At 45.5% G+C, this 20,737-nt stretch overlaps 2 long non-coding RNA genes across 2 annotated transcripts; one reads left to right on the top strand and one right to left on the bottom strand.

Moving 5' to 3' along the window:
* The first annotated feature begins 2,264 nt into the window (after positions 1 to 2,264).
* LOC116534830 lies at positions 2,265 to 16,160 on the top strand. Its single transcript, XR_004261904.1, has 2 exons — positions 2,265 to 2,302; positions 16,090 to 16,160. It is a non-coding gene; the product is annotated as an uncharacterized LOC116534830 (long non-coding RNA).
* LOC116534829 lies at positions 2,565 to 11,531 on the bottom strand. Its single transcript, XR_004261903.1, has 3 exons — positions 9,454 to 11,531; positions 4,645 to 5,087; positions 2,565 to 2,981 (listed from the first exon to the last, which is right to left on the bottom strand). It is a non-coding gene; the product is annotated as an uncharacterized LOC116534829 (long non-coding RNA).
* Positions 16,161 to 20,737: the final 4,577 nt, after the last annotated feature.

The raw sequence follows: 20,737 nt of genomic DNA on the forward strand, positions 1-20,737 counted from the left end.
AAGAAAGAAAGAAAGAAAGAAAGAAAGAAAGAAAGAAAGAAAGAAAGAAAGAAAGAAAGAAAGAAAGAAAGAAAGAAAGAAAGAGAAAGAAAGAAAGAAAGAAAAAGAAAGAAAGAAAGAAAGAGAGAGAGAGAAAGAAAGAAAGAGGAAGGAAGGAAGGAAGGAGGGAGAGAAAGAAAGAAAGAAGAGAAAGAAGAAAGAAAGAATAAAGGAAGGAAGGAAGGAAAGATGGAAAGAAAGAGAAAGAAGAAAGAGACATGCAGACATGACAGAAGATGTGACAGGGACAGTGAGGATGTTATGAAAGATTGATTAAAGTGAATAGCCTGGTGCCATATGCAGTGTCTTCACAAAACAGATTAAGTCCTTAACATTGGAGCAATCTGTCACCCACAGCAGTGGCCATCTTAACACACATCCTTTGGTTGGCCCTCCCTCTGTCCCTGTCCCACCTCCCCTAACTCTCTCTCCTGCTATCTGGGATCCCTTTCTAAGACAAGCAGCTCAGCCAGGCTCAGTGGCTCACCCCTGTAATCCCAGCACTTTGGGAGGCTGAGGCGGGCGGATCATGAGGTCAGGAGTTCAAGACCAGACTGGCCAACATGGTAAAACCCCGTCTCTACTAAAAAAAAAATACAAAAATTAGCTGGGCATGGTGGCTCATTCGTGTAATGTCAGCTACTTGGGAGGCTGAGGTAGGAGAATTGCTTGAACTGGGATCCGGGAGGCAGAGGTTGTAATAAGCCAAGATCATGCCACTGCACTCCAGCCTGGGCTACAGAGCAAGACTCCATCTTGGGAAAAAAAAAAAAAAAAAAAAAAAAAGATGAGCAACTCAGACAGATAGATCCATTTGTCCACACTCCACCTTGGGGAGCACCTGGGCGGATTCTGTCATTATCTCTATTTTGCAGATGAAGAGATCGCAGCACAGAGAAGCTGACTAGCTTGACTGAAGTCACACAGCTAATGAGTGACTGAGCAGGGCTGTGACTCCAGGGCACCTGATTTTCAAATCTGCACCTTTCACCATGATGCTTTTGGTCAAATAAGACAGGACAAGTTGGAGAAACACAGGCCTCATTCCTGCACATCCTAACCCATAAATTCTGAAGTCTTGAAACAATTTTCTCAATTGCCCCAGTCTAAAATTTTTCATCTAATTTTAAAAAATTGGAACTCATGTTAAATCATCCAAATAATTTTTCCTTTGCTTCTCTTTTCTTTGACTCTATAGATCCGGTTTCTCTTATCTCTCTGATACTTTACCATCTTCTCCTCAACAATAATAAAGCCACTTAAATTATTGCTAAAAAGTTAGAACTTTAAAGCAGCTTGGAAAAAGTACTGTTCAAAGAGGGAGAGCAAGTATTTGGAGCAGCTAGACAGTCACAGGTAGCACTGGGCACATGATATGGATATTTACTGATCTGAACCACGCCCGAGGACCAAAGAATAAATCAGTTAATTGTTTTCATTGAATTCCCTTTGAAAACTTTTTATTTCAGAAGAAAAAACTCTTACAGAAGAAAAATAAGCATTATTCTCATTTCAAAAAGAAAATGGAGTAGCAAATATCTCTGTCACTTGGAAACTTCTTCCTTGGCTTCCTGGTACCATTTTCTCTAGCGTCTGCTACTTCTTAATTATTTTCCTGGACTCTTTCACTGCCTTACACTTTCTCTGACCACGACCATCCCTCAAATGTGGGTCCACCTTGGGAATCTGACCCCAGCGCTTGCCCTTGTTGTGCTCACTAAGAGGTCTGTCAGCTGTGTGAAATGACTCACACTTATAATCCTAGCATTTTGAGAGGCTGAGGCAGGATGATAGCTTGAGCCCAGGAGTTCAAGACCAGCCTGGGCAACAGAGAGATTCTGTCTCTACCAAAAATTAAAAAAAAAAAAAAATTAGCTAGGCATGGTGGTACACACTTGTGGCCCCAGCTACTCAGGTGGTTGAGGTTGGAGGATTGCTTGAGCCAGGGAGGTTGAGGCTGCAGTGAGCTGTGATCAAAACACTGTGCTCCAAACAGGGTGACAGAGTGAGACCCTGTGTCAAAAAAAAAATTAAAATTAAAAAAAGAGGCCGGGCATGGTGGCTCACACCTCTAATCCCAGCACTTTGAGAGGCTGAGGTGGGTGGATCATGAGGTCAAGAGTTCAAGACCAGCCTGACCAACATGGTGGAAACCTGTCTCTATTAAAAATATAAAAATTAGCCAGGCATGGTGGTGCACACCTGTAATCCCAGCTACTCAGGAGGCTGAGGCAGCAGAATCACTTGAACCCAGGAGGCAGAGGTTGCAGTGAGCCGAGACAGTGCCACTGCACTCCAGCCTGGGTACAGAGTAAGACTCCATCTCAAAACAAAACAAAAAAAGCCTCCTGTACTCTACAACCCCTCATCCTGGGTCCCAGCCCCCAACACACACACACACACACACACACACACACACACACGCGCGCGCGCACGCACTTCAGCCAAACCCAACTACTTACTACTACTTACTAAGACACCAAACTCCTCCATGTCTCTGTTCCATGCAAGGAAACAAAAAGGGATTTCTTTTCTTCTTTCTCTTTAATTCTTATGCATGAGCCCCAAGGTTTACATACGATTTTAGAGGAAGAGTTCATTTCAAGGACAAAGCAGTTTTTTCATCTCTCATTCAGTAGTCCTGCATCTGCATGCTCAAAGCCGGTTGGTCCTCAGCTGCTCTGCAGTTCAGCAGCAACCACAGGGAAGGTTGTGTCAGACGCTGGGCCTAGAAACGTCTCCTATCCCTTCTGCTCACATTCCACTGGAAGGGGCTCAGACACTCGCCAGCAAGGGACTCTTGAAACATAGTCTCCAACTGAGAGGTCACATATTGGGCTAGACCATTCCGTTGAAAGAATGGGAAGATAGATTTGGTAGGCAGCCAGCTGTCTGCCCACTGGGATGTGTTCACACTTCCTGGGTTCACAGTGCAGCAGAAACTTTAGTCCAGTTTCCATAAGAGAAATAAGGAATAAAGGGGAAAAGAAGACCTGATTAATTCAAATAAACGATAAACAAAAAACTATTTTACCTATGTACAAGACTGTGAGCCTGAATGTTCCACATATTTTCTTCGGATCTCTGTTTTGCTTAGAACAACTTTTTGAGAATGAAAGGCACAACACCTTTCTGAGCATATGGCCATGGGACTCATCTAAGAAGAGTAATAATGGCTAACGAAAATGTTGCTGCATGACACAGAGGGTCAAGGACATACCCAGGATGCCTCCCAATCTGAAAACGATGCCAAGTTGGAAATCAAAACAAAATCTAAGACTCTCCAAGGCAAAACATAAGGGCCTTAGACACACATATGGTTTCCATCTCTAGCTGAAAGAGCTGGATCTAAACGGAGTTTCAAAGCACATATGCAGTTTCATAAATAGAATTAGGTATATCAGGATACCTTCCAACCCAGAAGTTTAGCAATGTCCTTTGCACAACTAAAGATCTGCTGTTCTGAAATCTAGTCTTTGCTAAAGTTTCCCGGCTGGTCTTGAATCCTCATAAAATTTGGTATTCACATGTGTTGGGGAAGCTTTAAAGACTTGCTTTGTGAAAAGGCTAATAAGAATGCCAGAATTTTCATTTTAGGGTAAAGGGTATAAACTAAGCTATCCATAATTTGAACATTTGAAAAAGATCTTCAAAACATGCCTTTTGGAACTGACCTCTCAATAAAATGTACTTTCTGTCCAAACAGTTTGACCAATGAGACAGCAATCATAGTTTAAACTAAGCCATGCTACGGTCAGAAAGAATTTACAAAATCTAGAATTGTAGCTGTTTCAGATTTCATTGTCAAAATGCAATACCTAGCCTGCACTAAGACCATAAATCTGAAAATATAAAAGAAAATTTAAAAATTATGGATCTGAGGTGAGAACCTAATTGTTTCTATTTTCTCCAAATTTATTGAGCCACTGGTCAAGTCTTAATTTTATCAAGGTAATGACACACACATGGAGAATGTCCTAATTGAGGGATTTTGTTTTCAGAAAGTTTATATCCTGCCTATTTCATTTTATAAGATGTGCTATGTATACACACCACTTCCCAATAACCCTCAATTTGAGGTGGGGGTGTTGTGATGATTTGCTTTTCAATTAATTTTGGTTTGGGATTGGGTGACTTATTTGCTCACACTCATGATGCAATTCTTCTAATTGCTATGGTCCTAGGGAAAAAAGAAAGTAAAAGAAAGCTAAAATCATGTTTCTCCTTCAAATTGGTCAGTTGACCCAACTTGCATATTTTTTATAAATTTTTACCCAACCAGCACTAGATAAATAGAATAGTTACTTAAATTATTCATGAAAACCATTCCATTTGAGGTCTCTCAAATTAACTACATAAGCTGTAACAACAAAAAAAAAAGAATCCTCTAAGAATTCCCAACCTGTTCATTTGCTTGACAGTAATTGTCTGGAATAGTTAATCTACTCTGTGAGGCGAAGGCTGGAAACGAGCCAGTGTGCAAGCCTTGTGGTTAACTTCTTGAAAATTTGTTTTCCATATGAAATCAAGATAGTGCAATTGCTAGGTGAATTCAAAATTCTTTCAGACTCATCTACAAAGGTATGGCGAAGGATGTATAAATACCTTTTTGCCAATATACACGTTCTCCTCTGGAGCACAGGTTCTCTTGACTTACAGGATTTAACAGCTGGAAGCATTCTTCATTCACTCTCTCACTTACAGCTGATGACAATGAGGTTGAGACAGGTGATGTCATTTCTATAGGGTTCACAACACTTTCTGACTCCCATGCCGGCGCTCCTTATCACATAGCCTGCTGCCGAACTCATCCCAATATTCATCTTGAGGAAAGCTAGTTGTGGAAATCCTGAGATCACATTGTCAATGCTAGAATAACCTTAGTTTGTAGTGGAGCATTTGAAAAGCTGATAGGAAGTCATAGGTATGGAAAATGTGGCCATTTCAAGATACTGCCGAAGGAAGAGGAAATTCTCAAGGGGAACAGGCTCATGTACAGGCTGCTGTTCTTCTGAGATAAACTAGCAGGAATCTTCCTGAAGATCATCCTGGAAAGAAAAGGAAAGATTTCTTTGCTGATTCTCTCCATTACCAATAAGAGAGGTAAACGCTGGCAAACCAGCAACATGGAGAATTGGCATCTTAGTTCCGGGAGCTCTCACTTATTCACCTGTCAGAGATGGGTTAATGAACGCAGTTGGCAGTGCCTGAAGCTCCCTGTTGGGGGAGCAAGTCGTGACCAACCTTTCCCTTTCTGAGAGGTTTCAGCTGAAGGAGGATCCTCTTGGTCTTTGAAGACGAAGCCCCAAGAATCAGAGAAAGGTGGCATTTAGTTAGACAGGACCTCTGGCTCTTTGTTTAGGAGTATTAGAAAGAGGTTTTCTTTTAACAAAGGATAGCCCCTTATATCCCAACGCTGGTTTCATGCTGCCTTCTAATAAAGGGGTTTTCTAGAAGCAGCGCCAGTCACATACCAGAGCAGGACTTTTCACTTGCATTTTCATGGGTAGTTTGGGTTCTTCAGGAGCCTCCATGACGTAGAGCTGCTGTTCTATGACTGGAATGTCCACGCCCGCGGGAACTGGATCAGAGAATATGGAACAGAGGATTAAACTACACACAACATATGCAGGCTTAGCTGCCCCAGATCTCGCCATGTGTGTGCCAGGCGGTGAGCTGCATTACATGATACTGACCACCTCTCTTCATGGCCAGAATCTCCAATGATAACTGATATGTTCACTCTCTTAACTCACGGTCACCATTAGATCCATAAATATTCACTTTATGCTTTATTAGGCACTGTGTCGGCACTCTTTAAGCTTCCAAGAGTAGAATATGATGTTAATTCTCTGCTGTCCGAATCTTATTGGGGGTTTCCTTCCCTTCCCTTCTCCTTCTCCAACCGCTAGTCCCATTTTGCCAAGATTAAGAACAGATTCACAGTAGAGCAGAATGGACACCGAGTATCTTCCAGGGATTTTTGCGCCTGGTGTGATATGTGTTTGTTATGTCTGGTGATTACTAATGGAGACAGAGCCTCAGATTCTCCACTGCTTTGAAAGGCGGAATGGTAACATATGGATTCTGCACTGCACTCTCCTTTTAACTAACCTGCGGGAGCACCTGTGTCAGGCTGAGTTGTTCCAGAACAGCATATCAATTAGGCAAGCAGAGGCTTAAGGGGTTTTTTGCAAACCTTCCTACCAAATGCTTCTCTCCAATTTAGTCTGTGGGTCTTTCTATTTCAGTACCTGTCACCTTATTACCTGGTCTCTTCGAAATGATGACCACTTAAGAAAAAAACAACAGAAATAAGTGAAGAATACAAAAGAAAAAAATCATCTTTCTTCTTCCAAAACATCCTCTGACCAGCAAAACTTTGGAAGCTACAAAATATCCAGAAATACTCCAGTGGCAGAGCTGAATAAAACCATATAAATTTCCATATGATCTGTGTTTGCTGGGACACACTATGCTATGCTATAGTAACAAATAAAGGCCAAAGTAGCAGGGGCTCAGCCTTATAGAAGCCTGTATCTTGCTCATGCAAAGTCTGGTGCAGGTCAGCAGGGCTCTCTTCCATCTGGTGTCTTAGAGATCGAAGGTCTTTCCATTCTGCACTGCTATCATTTCAACACCAGGCTCCCAGGGGAAGAGAGAGCATGGGAGACTCTTAAGTGCCTCAGAACACAAATGATATGCCTCTTTACTCAAAGTCCACTGGGCAGTGCTGGTTAGATGACCTTGAACTACTTTCAGGGCAACGTGAGTCTCCCCATGTGCTAAGGAATGAATACCCGGATGTGGTGAGCACTAGGTGTCTCTAGGGCTTCCATCCATGGCCCAACTCATACTCTGTGGAGCAGGCGTTTTCATTACAACCATCTTCACAATTGTTAGCAACAGCCACATCTGACAAGTAGCCAATCCCATTGCTTTAGGACCTCCCAGTGACCTCACCATAATCCCAAGGCCCTGCCTCCCAGACCCACATGAGGGACCAGGATTTCTCATCACCACCTTCAAAAGATCATGGCATTGGTTTTTGATCTGGAGATTTAGATTAACTTCTGCTGCACCAATACAGTCACCAAAACATCAAGAGTAACAAGAGAAAAAGACTTAATTCTCCAGGATCTCTTATAGCATGAGAAATCAGATTTTCGTGAGGAAAATACTTTCATAAATTGGTTGGGTATAAAAATCACAAATGTTGAGGAATCATGTGTTAGACATAAAGATGAAGTTATCCCAGAGGAGGGAGAAAAAAGGCAAAAAGGGTGGGCCTAATCGAAGACTAGGGGGATTCCTAGGAGGGGGTCCTATCTTGGAGAATGATTCTCCGATAAAGCTGCTAAACTGAGAGCAGGCTTGAGAATGACCTTCCATGAAAATAATGGCATGGACTAGGAAGGTGACATTCAGGCACTGAGGTGAAGGGAGGCTGAAAGAAGAAAGCATTAAGGAATAGAAATTGCAGGAAGGACTCTGAGTTCTGCCAAGGCCATGGAATGAGAATTCCAGTCAAATTTGACCAGATCCTCTATGGCAGGGGCCCAGCTGACCCCTGGCTCACACAGTAAGGAACTTAACTTGACTGGGTATGGACTGGTGAAGCCCTCCAGCCAAGCCACAGGAAAGGAGGAGTAGCTACGGCAGAGTAGTTGCCTTGTTTCATGCTGCCCTTCAGATGTCTCAACCTTACATCTCCTGAACACCTGCAGTGAAAGGGTATGCTTTCACTTCTTAGGGGACATCCCAGTTGGCCTTATATCATATGGGAATTGCGTTTTGCTTCCTCCAGCTCCCCTCCCCTCTGCTCTACACACACATCTTGAGAACTAGGACCTAGGGAAATGTGCCTTCTCCCCAGGACTCAGCACTGCATCTGGCCTATCATGGACACTTACTCACCTTCCCTAACTTATCAGGTGGGGGTGGTGACAGAGATCATACAGGATACAGGAAAGGCAGTGCAGCACAATGACTGGCAGCAGGGATAGGGCATGTGGTCACACTGGTGTGAACCACAACTTCGATCCTAATTTCTAGGAAGAGCAATCATCTCTTAGGGCTGTACTGGAGACTAAGTGAGAATAAGAATGTGAAACTAAGTGTCAGAGCCAGCATACAGTGAGCCTTGGAGAATGTTGTCTGCTTGACTAGCTAATGCCCTCTGAGAGTGTGGACAACAGAAAAAAAAAAAAAAAAAGCTATCTTGGAGGTGAATCACCCAGAAACCAGCCCAGCTGGGCTGGGGAAATATTGGGAAATGAACAAATCGGTGCCGGGAACCCTCCAAGTGACCTGGAGCAAGACGGTCTCTCAACATGAGAAAGTTCACTTTGTCTTAGTGAGAGAATTAACAACGACTGAGAAATGCAGGCATCAGCCAAGTGAACTGGGAGATGTGAAAAGGCAGGGGAAGGCAGAGGCACTTCCCAGAAATCTGGAAAATACACAAACGGCAGAGATCATCGCTGGTGGCCAGTGTATTCCCCACTTCTTCTACAGTACTTGCTTTTTGCAGGCACTGGCCGACAGTGTAGAGACAGCTAGGTATGGCCCTCGACCGAGGCGCAGCCCGTGGGACATAAGTGAAAGTGTGTGCTGTAGCGTCTGGGAACCTTCTTTAAGAGACAGCAGGTATCTGCCCTTTGCCACATCTTCGTCACTCCTCTTTCTTGCTAGAGGGAATACCGGCGTGATGGGCAGTGCTACAGCAGTCATCTTGGACCTAGATGTATCCTGGGGAATGGAAACCCATGTGGAACCAGAAGAAAGAAGAAGCAATGAGCAATGGAGGCCAGACACCCCAGTGTCCAGTGTGTCAGATAAGCAAAGTCGCCCCCACTCCAGAGGAGACAGAGAAAAGAGGGGAGGAGGGTGTCCAGATTTTTATGTAAGAAAGAAATAAACCTCTATCTTGCCAAAGCCACAGTTATTCTGGATCTCTCATTTTATGCACAGTCCAACTCAATCCTCAAAGGTAGTAACTTACTCTACCTATGTGGCCGTTGATGACATTTCCACTTACCAGCCTTGGCTGTTCATTATATTTCTATTCAATTGTTCTGGGATGCTAGCATTTATTATAACATTAATCTTATTTTAACAGTGTTATAATCTCACTCCCATTTAACTGCTCTTCAAAATGAAGATTGAATGTCAGTTCTACTATTGTCCATCTTGTCTGGACATTGTAACAGTTTTCACAGATCTATTCTTCAAAAAGCGGGGATGGAGGGAGCAGAAACGGAGCTTCTCAATTTTGCCTAGAGCTGGCCTAAGGAGCACCTTATTCTGCAGTGGGAACACATACAAAGAAAATATTATTTGAAAAGGATTCTGGCCTCCCTTCATCCAAAAGAATCATCCCCTAACACGAACTTGGCATTCTCTGTTACTCACCCAATGTAAATTGGTTTTCCTTCTGGGTGAGCAGTGATTTGCAGAGATCACCGGGTGCAGGGCAGCTCTTGATACGGGGCCGGGTTGTCAGGGGCCGCTGTGCACGTTCAGACAGCTCCTCTGCCTCCGTGGACCGGGAGAGACCGCCTGCTGGCTCTTTGGATTGTGCTACCGACCCAGGCTGGAGAATGAGAAAGGAAGGCACGAGAAGTGATCCTAGCCAGGTGGTGCTGGGCATTGCCACATGTCATCGTCTTCCTGACTGATGGGAGGTCACCTGGTAAGGCCCAGGGCCCCCACCCCTCCACTGTGACTGCCTCTGTCGGGCAAGCCTGGGATACAAACTGATCTGTTATTTAGTTGGAAGGGATATTTTTAACACCTTGTGTGTTTAGGTTGCTTTATTCTTTCACCAGCCTTCACAGGTATGAGTCTAGGTAATCTTCATAACGGCTTTTGGAAAGTAGGCCTGGAGGATACTGTTCTCAGTATTTCCAGTGGAGGAAATCAAGGCTCTGAGAGCCACCTCCTATAACTTCTGTAGCTGGAGCCCTGCTCCTTCTTGCCTGGCCTCAGGACAGCCAGGAAGCTGGGACAAGTGCATGGATGGCAGCTGGGAGGGGAGGCTGGCAAGAGGCTCTGGGTTTCTCCCTGCACACTGCCTTCCCTGGCACAGCCTCTGCTCGGAGTCCCCAGCAGGCAATGCCAGCCCTACACAAGACAGAGACCTGGGGCCTCACACTTCACCTCGCCCGCGCCTCCGAAGGCCCAGCAATTACTTGAGAATCTGACTTTGGTGATTTAATTGCTTTTTCCTTAAAGATGGAGAATCTATGTAATTTCTCCTTTTTTTCTTTTACTACAGCCGGAGTAGTAAATGCTACCTACTGCCAACAAACATGGGCATCCACTCTTTCTTCAATGCCTCTTCCGTGAAACATCTGAACTGAAATAAGAGGTGTATCATCCAGAATGAATAACCAACGGGGCCAAAAAAGGCCTAGACTGAAGAAACAAGTTAACATGTGAGTGTTCTCCAGCAAAGGTCCCTCCACAGAGACACAGTCAGCCATGCAGCCAGGGGACGCAGACCCACAGCTCTCGTGCTGATTCAGGACTGCAGAAGCCAGGGAGTTGGTGTCCTGGGCATCCTGGCAGTTCTTCCCACGTGGGCACAAATGAGCAATGCGCACCAAGCTGCACTGTCCCCTCTGCTGCGATTTCACTGCAGAAGAGCCGAGGAAGGTTAGGATGTAATTAACAGAGCAGAGTGACCTGTGACGGGGTTAACCGGCAGAGCAGAAGCAGCCATAAATCAGCATCCTGGCCTCACGCACGCACCAGCAGGAGGAATCACGCTAGGGGCCTTAAGTCAGCCAAATCAAAAGCGCTACCAGATCTAGAGGGTGTTTTCTTTTCTAGAACCTAGAATAGGTCTCTAGAGACAGATGGACGCTTGGTTTCTGAAAACTGTAAAACAGGGAGGCAAGATGCAATATGCACAGAGAATTAATGTCAGTTGTGTTTATGGCTTTTTTTTTTTTTTTTTTGCTTGCCAAAAAAGAGTGGATTTCTTATTCTCATGTGGTGAAAGATGTGCTCTGTTTTCTTTAAAATCTAATAGTATTTTTGGTAACAAAATGGAAAAATATGAACCTTCCTTTGTTGCTTTCATTGAGAATTGATAAAATCTTATCTATGAACAGACGTTAAATAACCATGATGTCAAAAGAGCAAGACCATTTGTTGAATACTTATTATGTGCTGGGTGCTAACCTACCTTAGCTCTTTGATTTTTTTCACACCTTTCAGAGGTAGGTTTAGTGGGGACCATTTTGCAGATGATGAAACTGAGGCCCAGAAAAATGAAATACATTTTCTAAAGTCACACAACTAATTAGTGTAAGAAATAGAATTCCAAGGTTCAAAAGATACAAACTGGAAAGTTATCATTTACCATTGAATTTTCATACCTTGTCACACATCAGAATTGGTAAGAATCTTACATAGGGTAAAGGTGTAATGGTATAAACTATCTGTTCTTTTTTTTTTTTTTTTTTTTTTGAGACAGACCCTCACTCTGTCGCCCTGACTAGAGTGCAGTGGCACAATCTCAGCTCACTGCAACCTCTGCTTCCTGAGTTCAAGCGATTCTCCTGCCACAGCTTCCTGAGTTGGTGGGAATACAGGTGCCTACCACCATGCCCAACTAATTTTTGTATTTTTAATGGGGTTTCGCCATGTTGGCCAGGCTGGTCTCAAACTCCTGGCCTCAAGTGATTCACCCACCTCAGCCTCCCAAAATGCTGGGATAGCAGGCATGAGCCACCATGCCTGGCCATCCTAACCGTTCTTGACAACTGATCCTGTGCAGGCTACCTGACTTGCACTGTTTGAGAGTCATTAAATTCTCATGGTCAGAACTCAGTATGTATTGTTCTTGCTAGTACTTCATCAATACCTCTTAGCACCTCTATATTTCCATACCCATTGTAGAGATAAAGAAAGTAAGGCTCATAGTATGCAATTTACCCAGTATCTCACACAGCAAAGAAGTGTCAGGGCCAGGAAGACACTGAAACGCTCTTGAATTCTAAAACCCATATCTCTCCCACTCCTTCACACAGATGCCGTCAATAAGGAAAGAGAAAAGAGAGCCTTTGGCTGTACCTTCCAGATTGCTTTCTTTGCTTATTTTAAAATAGAGTTAAGCCGGGTGCAGTAGCATGTACCTGTAGTCCCAGCTACTCAGGAGGCTGAGATAGGAGGCTCCTGTGAACCTCGGAGTTCAAGGTTGTAGTGAGTGATGATCATGTCACTGCACTCCAGCCTGGGCAACAGAGTGAGATACTGTCTTAAAATACTAACAATAATAATGATAGATTGACCAAAGTCAGAAGTAGATAGGGAAGGAGTCAGGCAGGTAGACTCTGGTCTCGTGAACGCCTGGTGGCTGAATGTCACAAAGAAGGGACACCAGTACCTTGGGTGTTGAGGCTGCAAAAGGAATACCATAGCACTTCATGCAGAAAACTACACGGATGCAGGGAAAGATTTGGATAAAAAGGGATTGGACTTTTGACGTGAAATATGAGCTCCGAAAGGCTCACAAGTGGCCAGGGTTACTAAATAATTAATCAAGAGCAGGCGGGTGGCAGTTTGAAATGTAAATGGGATGGAGGAAGGTGTGATGCTGTCATCCGGGAGAGGCTGATGTGGCTGGAGCGCTGAGCCACCGTGCCAGCTCCCGGGAAGGCGTGGGCACAAAAGTGCAGTGGGGCCATCCGACAAAGAGGCCCAGAACCCACAATTCCTGCCTTTGACCTGCAGTTCACTTTCATGTCCCTGTCCCCAAAGAGATGTTAAAAAATGATGAAGAACTGGCTAGGCATGAGGGAGGGGAAGCAAAGCCATCTAAAGAAATACCTGTGTCAGGCAGCGGCCGACACACTTGAGAACATCTTTAATTTTCCTTATGTTTTCTTGGTTCTCAAAAAAAAACGCACCTTTTGTCTGCCCTCTCTCCCCTTTCTTCCCAAATTCTCTGGAGTTCTTCCTGCAAGTGGTTCTGTGTGACTCAAAGGCAATGAACAGCTGCAAGCAAAGGAACAAAAAGGAAGATTGACAATAGGAAAAGGGGCAGGTGAGAGAGACTCCCTTTACCTTATCAAACCAGAAAATGCTGTGGCTTAAATAGCAAAAAAATAAAGTCTGCGGAAGATGAAATGTCTCTCTTCTCACTAAACAGTGATAAAAAAAAATCTCTGTTTTAGAAAAATATGACAGCTTGGCATTCAAATCACAGCATCTTAGATCCGGAAGGAATGCTCATGCCTAGCATAGCCCGGTACTTAGTAGGTGTTAGATGTATATTCATTCTTTCTGTGTGTTCCTTTCCTTGTTTATTACACCTTCCTGCACAGGCCAGCCATCCTCCCCTTAAATCGGCTAGTCTCTCCAAGCTTCGGTGTAAGCCCCGGAAAACAGAGGTAACTTTGGTGCCCACCTGGTAGGGTCGTGCGTGTCAAGGGCTGAGCCCATGCCTGGCACTGGAGTGATCTGGTGTAGTGATCGGTGTGTTTGTCATCCCAGACTCAGGAAGCAACCTGCGCATTCCTTGGTTTGTGTGGGGAAACTGACAACATGGCTGGGCAGCAAAAGCACGGGGTTCCAGGCAGGGGTGGCAGGAGAGGCAGCTGGTGAGGAGGAGTGGGCCGGGGTGTCTGCTGTGGGAGAAGGGACTTGCTGAGGCCTGTGGAGGTTGGAGGAGGAGGCAAGGGGGGCACTGCCCCACTGGAGAGCAGGCTCAGGAGGTCCTCACTAGGTGCCCTGAGGATGGGCATGGAGGGAGGGAGTGGATAGTGTAAAGGACTCTGAGGAGTGGGGCTATTTGTGCTCCTCATCACCACCTCAGTGCCTTGGGATGGGGCGAGGGGGCTGAGAGGGGTGGGGGCCACACTGCCAGCTCCTTCAGGGGCTAGATCTATGGAGGAGGTTTTTAGCAGCCTGGAGGTGGAACTGGTGTTTTCTGCTTCTTCTCCCTCCTGACAGCTGCTCCCCGCCTCCTGCCCCTTTCCTTCCTCTCCATTCCTCTCGTCTCCCTTTCTCCTCTCCCTTGCTTAACTTTCTTACCTCCTCTAGCAGAAAAAAATCAGGAGTCCCTCCCCTAGAAGTCTTATTTTGCAGGAAGTCGTGACCCTGCAGGCCAGAGCCGAGGGCAGGAGCAAAGGCAGCTGAAAGGAGGCAGGGGAAGCTCTGTTTGGTTCTAGGGGGTTCTGCTCCCATCCCGCCTCCCTCTCTTCACCCTCCTGCTCCCATGCCCATTACTTCAGATTTTGGCCAACTGGAAATCAACTGTAGACTTGCACAGCTCTGGCTACTTTCTGAATAGGGTCTCATTAAAACACACAAAGTAATCCACAATGGAAATAAAAGTAGAACAGAGCCAAGCGCTGCAGCTTTTCCTCTTATGTAGAACAAATTGCTATGAGGCACACATTGTTCCAGATTCGAAATCCTGGTTCTTAATGCCTTACAATTTAGGGAGACAATATCACCTAACTCAAGCTCATGGACACTTTCTTTTCCAAGAATTTATTACATGTGGTATGTATTCTTTAGGAAGTTTCTCTAGTTCATAATTTTAAGACTATATGGGCCAGGGCTTTTAAAACTCTGTAATTTATTTCTGCTATAAAATATACATACAGAAATTGTATCAGCTAGAAAAATATTAATTTTGAGAAATCGAAAGCTAACTTAGATTTGATTTCGGGAATGTTTTCCAAACAAAAGAAAATAATCCTAAAGTCAGAACTCAGAGCTTTTTACTATATTACAAGGAAGGCATGTAGAGGAATTGGTGTGTGTGTGTGTGTGTGTGTGTGTGTGTGTGTGTGAGACTTCTCAAAGAACTGCAGATTTACACACACAGCATTGTAACCAACTTCATCCTTATCTAATAGGCACTGAGTAGCTTACAGCTTAACGTTGTGTGAGATGGATTTAAGTTCAATAGCAAAGAAAGAGTTCCTGGCAATGAGGGTTGTGAGGACATTTGTAGAGGTTGCCTAGGGGGACGGGCCCATCATTCCCTGGATTCAGCCTAAGATGAACGCCAAGAGAAAATTTCCCAGATTACCTCATCCCACAAATCCTCCCCAAGACCACCTGGATTTCCACATGGGTTGAAGAGTAGATTGAGAGCACAAAGGCCAAAGACTAGCCCAGACACTTGCCAGCATGGGATCTTGAGCAAGTCATATGCTCAGAATCAATTTTTCAGTTACAGGGCAAACATGGTAAGAACCATACATCCGTCCTAGGTTTGTGGTGATGTTAAAGAGGGTGGAAAAGTGCCTATTAGGGTGAAGACTCCTACAAGTGTTGGTCACTAGTAGGTGCTGCATGAAATTCACAGATCGAAGGGCATGATTCCTGTCCCCAAAGGGATTAAAAACCTGCAGAGGTACTAATGATAAAGTTTGCAAGTCCTTGGTCTAAGTTGCAATTTTTTCCCTGCATATGAGAAATCTGTTAAGTTGTGGAAATAAGTCATTCAAAGGCCAAAGTACTACATACCTCATCTTAGGTGACCAACAAGTTCACGCCGAGCCCTAACAGCCCACGTGCTAAGGAAGGTCACAGTGTCCATCTGAGCAGTTACCCCAGCTAAACTTAGACTTAGTGTAGGCCCATACAGAGGATCAAACACTGGTTCCACCTCAAGGAACTTCCTTGGCTGACCTCATGAGTGGAACCCCTCAGTAACATTTCTGCTGTGGGAAAGCCTGCCAGACCCATCAGGGTCTTCATGCCAGAAAGGACGCACCTCCAGAAACTCCTGGCTCTCGTGACCAACTCTGAGGTGGCAACCCCTCAAAATCTGACCAGAGAAAAGACCACTGCAGCAGTGCGGGCCTCACGAGCAAGCGTTGTCACAAATTTGCCTTTGGAATGTACTTCCCGTTTCCCCTCAATATCCCTGTTGTTACCTGACTGAAAGCCACAACGAGAACAATATCTGCGTGTCTCTGGTCATCGTTTTGCTTTCCTCTGAAGCTGGAATAATTATCCTACAGGTATCAGCTGTGGCAGAAGGTGGCAATAGTTTGTACTATAAGAATATTTCAAAAGGTTGCACTAAGCCGAGATAGCATCACCACATTCCAGCTTGGGAGACAGAGCAAGACTCCATCTCAAAAAAATTAAAAAAAAAGAAAGACAAATATCACATGTTCTCATTCATATGTGGGAGCTATAAAGGCGACCTCATGGAGGTAGAGAATAGATGACAGTTACCAGAGACTGAGGCTGGGAAGGGCAGAGGGGAAGGAGGAGTTAAAAATGGTTGGTTGAAGGGTACAAAAACACAATTAGATAGAAGAAATTAGATCTGGTGTTCTGTAGCACAATAGAGTGACTACAGTTAACAACAATTTATTGCATATTTCAAAATAACTAAAGAGTAGAATTGAAATCTTCCTAAGACAAGGAAATGATAAATGCTGAAGGTGATGGATATCCCAATTACTATGATTTGATCATTACACATTGTAGGCTTGTATCAAAATATCACGTGTACCCCAAAATATCACACGTACCCCATAAATATATACGATAATGATGTATTCATAAAAATTAAACTTTTTAAAAAAGAATATTTCCAGGGATATAACCTCAGAGGTAGGATAGTATCTGAAACAGAACTTACTGGGCACAATAAGTGCTCTGCCCATCTTCAGGACAGAACTGTAGACAAATCTGGTCTAGCTTGTCTCCACTGACCATCCCTTCCCTGTTGCTTGTGTCTTTCCACGACATAAGGCTCAGGACCTTGAGATGGCAAGAAACCTCCAATTCACAGGAGCCATAGGTCATACCTCCAACACCCAGTGGAATGAGTGCCTACCAGTTCCTAGCCCATAGACACAGGGAGGCCTGACCTTCTGGAAGCCAAGTACAGTACAACCTACATCTTCCACCAGAACCATCTCAGGTGTCTCACTGTCATCACTAAGAATTTAAAATATGATGTCATTTCGTTTGTTTGTTTTTGAGACAGTCTCACTCTATTGCCCAGGGTGGAGTGCAGTGGCACAATCAAGTGATTCTCCTGGCTCAGCCTCTTTAACAGCTGGGATTACAGGTGCCCACCACTGTACCTGGCTAATTTTTGTATTTTTAGTAGAGATGGGGTTTCATCACGTTAGCCAGGCTGGTCTCAAACTTCTGACCTTGCGATCCACCCACTTCGGCCTCCTAAAGTGCTGGGATTATAGGCATGAGCCACTATGCTTGGCAAAAGTGTGATGTCTTTTTTGCATAAAGTAAAATTGAGAAAAAATAAAAATGCGTATGGTCTACGTATTTTTAGGAGTTATATGTAAAATGCTCATATGCAGAATGTTTTTAGTACACAGGAAGGAAGGGTAGCAAAATGCTTTCTTGGTGGCATTGCCTCCTCCACTAACTACTCACAAAATAGTGAAAAATGAACATCCTGCTAGATCCTTTCCTGAAGATATGAGTGGAAAGGACAGAGGACTATATGTCTCTCTCAACCCCAATCTGGGGCATTAGCTGCATGCACGTGGCCTCAGATGCCATCTCTCTGGGTCAGCTTCTGTCCATCCTGGGCTGGTAGATGGTTCCTCAGCCCCAGCCTGGCAGGGTGAGCTCTGGCTGGAGAGACAGCTACTGCTGAAACTTGAATGAGGGAGGCTGTGTTCAAAGGGCTCCACCACCTGAACTGAGGTTTTTGCTCCTGAACTTACTAGATCAATGTTTGCATTCCTACAGCTTGATGACTGCATGTTGCTCATCATTGTTATAGAGAAAGATAATCCTGACACATGCCATAACCCACCTGAATGTAAGATGAGGTTCATTCAATTTAGAGAGAGTCCATGAACTCAGCCCTGTTCCTTTCTCTACCTGGTATCTCTTCCTTGAGTATCCCCAAAACTCATACTCCTTTGCCAAAGCGCCTAAAAAGAGTGGAAAATGAAATCATTAAAACTCAAGAACTCAGGAAGAGAGCATGGGTCAGAGTATAACATGTTATGTACTCAGAATCCAATTATCAGGGTAAAAACCACACCCACGCACGATCAGCCGTGCAACCAGGAACTACACTTTTGATCTGAGTCCCAGTTTTCCATGCTTATAGCACAGATGTTCCAAATTCGCTCTGCCTTTCCAGGATCTAGGGGTAAGGCCTATATAAGATAAAGCACTTGACAGCCCCCAGACCAGGCCCCACCCCTGCACAAAGTGCTCAGCGCAGGTTGATTGTAAAGTACTGAGGGAGCATCTGCTAAAATCACACCACTGATGGCAGCGATCAGGGGTTTAACACTGCTAAAAAGTCTGCACCAACCTGTAAAAGACATGGCAAGATCCTCGCTCTTCTCTGAAGCCACGCCCTTTGCCTGTCCCTGGAGCCCGCTCTCTGCAGGAGAACCTGGAGCTGATCTCCAGAACACAGCTGCTCTCAGCCTTTTAAGCCAGGGCCCCGAGAGGCACTACCAGAATACCAGATCACCAAGAGGCAGGGCAGCCGAGGCTCCGAAATGGAGGAGGAGCCCCTTGTTTACAAGCCAGGACCTGCTGCCTGCCTGGAAGGGCTCTGGCAAGAGAAGAAACCCCTTAAGCCACAGCTGGGGGAAAGGATCAGGTAGTGAGCTCCTCTCCGGCCCAAATCACAGGGAAGGCAGGGCCCACACCTGTATGGATATGAGTGCTCTCCTGTGACCAGGACGGAGCTTGGTACTGGGAGGTGCACACCAAGTACTGATGAATGCCTGACTGTCCTAGACGGAGAACGAGGACGGGTCGCATATGCTTGCCCCAGGGCACAGATGGGGGAGCCACAGAGAGCCCCAGGATGCAACTGTCCCACAGTAGTGGGGCTGGAAGCAGAGGGAGGAAGGCCTCCAGGGGAGAGAAGTGGCCAGAGAGCCTCTGCCTGCTTTCTGCCACTGCCGCAGCCGGCCCTGCAGCGGCGTTTCTGGCTCCCTTCCTCAGCCACCTTGCGGAACAGGCAGGCCCAGCGGTGTCTCAGTCTGAAATGCCCAGGCACGGCACAGCGAGACTGCTAAACTCTAGCACTCCCTGGACTCAGCTCAGCCCCGCAGCGAGCATTCTTAATCTCCTGTTCTGGGGACAGATTTTGCAGCCCGTTCGCATCTTCCCAAGCCTCGCTCAGATCTGGGCACATGGCACAGGAAAAGCGCTGCAGAACCGATCTAGAGAACAGCGGGTGTCGGGAGGCGGGAGTCGGGAGGCAGGAATCATCTCAGCAGTCCCTCTCTGGATTGGGAGGAGGAACATTCCTAATGCATTTGCTTACTGCTGGGGAGGAGGCTCCTCTTCTGAAAGAAGCCACTCCCTCTTCCCACCACCGGCTCCTGGCTTTATTGCTCTTCTCAGGCACTGCCATTGCCATCACCTCCTCATCAACACCTGGCTTCTTCTCTCGCTCTTATTCTCTCCCCTTACCCCTGCCTGTCCTTTTAATACTTTCCAAACACATCTCCAATCCACTCCTCTCCTTCTCCCCAGCTCCAGGCCACCCTGGCAACTGCGTCTGTGCACTGCCTCAGTATCCCCCCTGCTAAACATGCGGCCCACAGCTCACTAGTTTCTGACCTTTCTTCTAATCCATACACCAAGATGTCCCAAAGTGTTCTTTGTAAAAAGTAAATCTAGCAGGGCCTTCCCACAGCTGAAAACCATTTGTGACTCTCTCGGCCCCTGTTCTCAGCCCAGGCTTCCGTTCCCCTTAGAAGGGTGAGCCCTGGCTTCACCAAACTGTCACCTTCTGAGCACTCACCAAAAACCCTGCTAAGCGCTTTCATAAAAATTCCCATTGAATCCTCATGATGTCACTGGAAGGAGGCATTGCTGTCTGCATTTTACTTGTGAGGAAGCTGAAACTGGAAGGGCTCCATCATTTGTAGACAGTAAGGCAGTAACCCAGCCCCGATCCTCAGTAAGGCAGGCAGGCAGGCACGCAGGCAGGCAGGCAGACAGATCCGGGCCTAAGGGCCCTGGCCCCTCCCACCTCCAGTGGCTCCCAGGACCACTTACAAGTTTCAAGTCTTTCCTAGCTTCCCAAGGCCAACTGCAAGAAGTTTATCATTCTCTTCCAGGTGCCCCCATAATGAAAGCACGTGTCCCTCTGCAGCTTAGTTGTACATCTTTTTTTATCCCCAGAGTGGATGACTTGAAGATAAGAATCATCTCGAGTCCTCACTGCTTAACATAGAGCTGTACTCAGGAGAGTTAATCTAACTAGTAAATGGTCAGCAAAATGAATGAGTGGATGAATGAATATCACACATTCAAGTGATCACATTCCCCATCTCTTCCACAAGAAGTCTCAATTTATTGGCTTGGCTGTGTTAGTTATGTTGGAAACAGGTTTACCGGTTACAGAATAGTATCAGGGCAAGGTTACATTTTCAACATCTAAGGGTGGAATGGCCCTTACGATAAATGTGTTGTGTTTTTGTCAGCATTGTCGCTGTTGTTGTTTACTACAGAATGTCACCATGCCTGAATCTTAAGCAGACAGGCTTGGGCTCCATTCACAATTTTTCTGCTTTAGAAAAAGTTATGATCACAGAAGGGGACGTTGGCACTTGCCAACTGCCAGAGCCCCGCAGCAGCTTTGGTCTCAGCACAGGTGGATTTTCTTTACCGGTGATCTGTCCCCGTGCTGCCTGTGCAGTTTGTCCCGCTGACGATGTGGGTGAAGGATGAAGCCAGGGCTCACCCT

Source organism: Sapajus apella, unplaced genomic scaffold, assembly GCF_009761245.1.
Source record: "Sapajus apella isolate SASKATOON/1434 unplaced genomic scaffold, GSC_monkey_1.0 scaffold89, whole genome shotgun sequence".
Classification (NCBI taxonomy): domain Eukaryota; kingdom Metazoa; phylum Chordata; class Mammalia; order Primates; family Cebidae; genus Sapajus; species Sapajus apella.